Source organism: Lampetra fluviatilis, chromosome 44 (genome assembly GCF_964198595.1).
Source record: "Lampetra fluviatilis chromosome 44, kcLamFluv1.1, whole genome shotgun sequence".
Classification (NCBI taxonomy): domain Eukaryota; kingdom Metazoa; phylum Chordata; class Hyperoartia; order Petromyzontiformes; family Petromyzontidae; genus Lampetra; species Lampetra fluviatilis.
This window is the reverse complement of record NC_136318.1, coordinates 5,648,464-5,650,352: the sequence shown is the minus strand read 5'-3', so window position 1 is coordinate 5,650,352 and position 1,889 is coordinate 5,648,464. Positions and strand designations below refer to the sequence as shown.

General features: G+C 42.3%; 1 non-coding gene across 1 annotated transcript; it reads left to right on the top strand.

Moving 5' to 3' along the window:
* Window positions 1–467: 467 nt before the first annotated feature.
* On the top strand, window positions 468–540 carry TRNAK-CUU (transfer RNA lysine (anticodon CUU)). Its single transcript has one exon. It is a non-coding gene; the product is annotated as a tRNA-Lys (tRNA).
* Window positions 541–1,889: the final 1,349 nt, after the last annotated feature.

Below are 1,889 nucleotides of genomic sequence, written 5' to 3'. Positions count from 1 at the left end.
CCCCTAGGTCGACTCAGCCGCAAATGAGTCACCTGGAGCGGTGTGTAAACGATCGCTACTGGGGGAGACAAAGGCGGCCGGGCGTGGTACTGGCCACCCACCCCCTCGGCGTGCCGTGCCCAGCCATCATAGGTGCTCGCTAACAGCACTTGCCCCGACTGTCCGTTCAGGCTACACGGGTGATCTTTATCTTTGTTTGTACGTGGGGAGCGGTGGCGCAGTGGTTTGCGCACTGCGTTCGGAACCCGCCGAACCAGAGTTCGATTCCAGCTCAGGACCAATAACAGTGGCGTCAGTTGACGAAGTTTGTGCGTGTGTGTGTATCAGTTTAATCCGTATTCGCTCACAGCACTTGCCCCAACAACCTACGGAGGCTACACGGGTGACCTTTGCCTCTGCAAGTGAGTCACCGTCACACGTGGTACGAGTTAACTCTTAAGCACAGCTGACGCGCCTGGTGCGTATCCGCCCGGCTAGCTCAGTCGGTAGAGCATGAGACTCTTAATCTCAGGGTCGTGGGTTCGAGCCCCACGTTGGGCGAGAGATTATTTTTATTTAGTGTTTATATATTTTTTTGTATCAACTCTTAATCTTAGGGTCGTAGGTTCGAGCCCCACGTTGGGGGAGAGATTTTTATTTTTTTATTATTTTATTTATATATATTTTTTGCCTATATTTGAAGCTTTCGTGACTGTAGCAATCCATAATCTCTGGTTCTTTCGGTAAAGTCACGTGGGTATAAAATAAAACGCATTAAATCACGACGTTTCGATTGCAACACAAGCAATCATCATCAGGTGGGAAAACCACAGCAAGAATGTTTTTATTTTGTTGTATGCCTTCCGTGACGTTACCGAAAGAACAAAGAGAGTATATAGTGACTGCAGGAATTATTATTTGTTTCTTTCGGTTAAGTCACGTCTAAAGATAAAATAATAAATTAAATTAAATAATAGAATACGACGTTTCGATTGCAACACAAGCAATCATCATCAGGTATAATGAAATAGCGATATAAAATCTAACCAGAAAACTATAGACAGACATATTAGCAGACAGATATCACCAAGATATATAGCGAGAGCAACACAGGTAACAGAGAGGGGTGATCGTCTCTGTGTGGTGGCCTTACATTACATTTCGATATTTTACTAGGTTATTTAATTTTAGTGTGTCCTTCTCCTGATTTTCAGGCTTGCTTGCCGTGCCATCGCATTCGCAGCACCACGTCTGTTGACCACTCATTGATATGCTAATTTTTTCTCTAACCCTCCTCCCTCTCTCTGCCTCCGCCCCCCCCTCTGTCTATTTAAGGCCACCACACAGAGACGATCACCCCTCTCTGTTACCTGTGTTGCTCTCGCTATGTATCTTGGTGATATCTGTCTGCTAATATGTCTGTCTATAGTTTTCTGGTTAGATTTTATGTCGCTATTTCATTATACCTGATGATGATTGCTTGTGTTGCAATCGAAACGTCGTATTCTATTATTTAATTTAATTTATTATTTTATCTTTAGACGTGACTTATCCGAAAGAAACAAATAATAAGAGTATATAGTTTTGTATCAACTCTTAATCTCAGGGGTGGCGGGTTCGAACCCCACGTTAGGGCTGAGATATATGTTTTTAATTGTTATTTATTATTGCTTATTTTTTAAACGCTTAATCTTAGTGCCGTGGGTTCGAGCTCCACGTTTGGCGAGAGACATAAATGTTTTAATTGTTATTTATTATTGCTTTTAGTTTTTTATTAATCAACTCTTAATCTGAGGGCCGTGGTTTCAAGCCCCATGTTGGAGATTGATTGTTTTTTATTTGTTATTTATTATTGATTTTATTGATCAACTCTTAATCTCAGAGGCCGTGGGTTCGAGTACCACATTGGG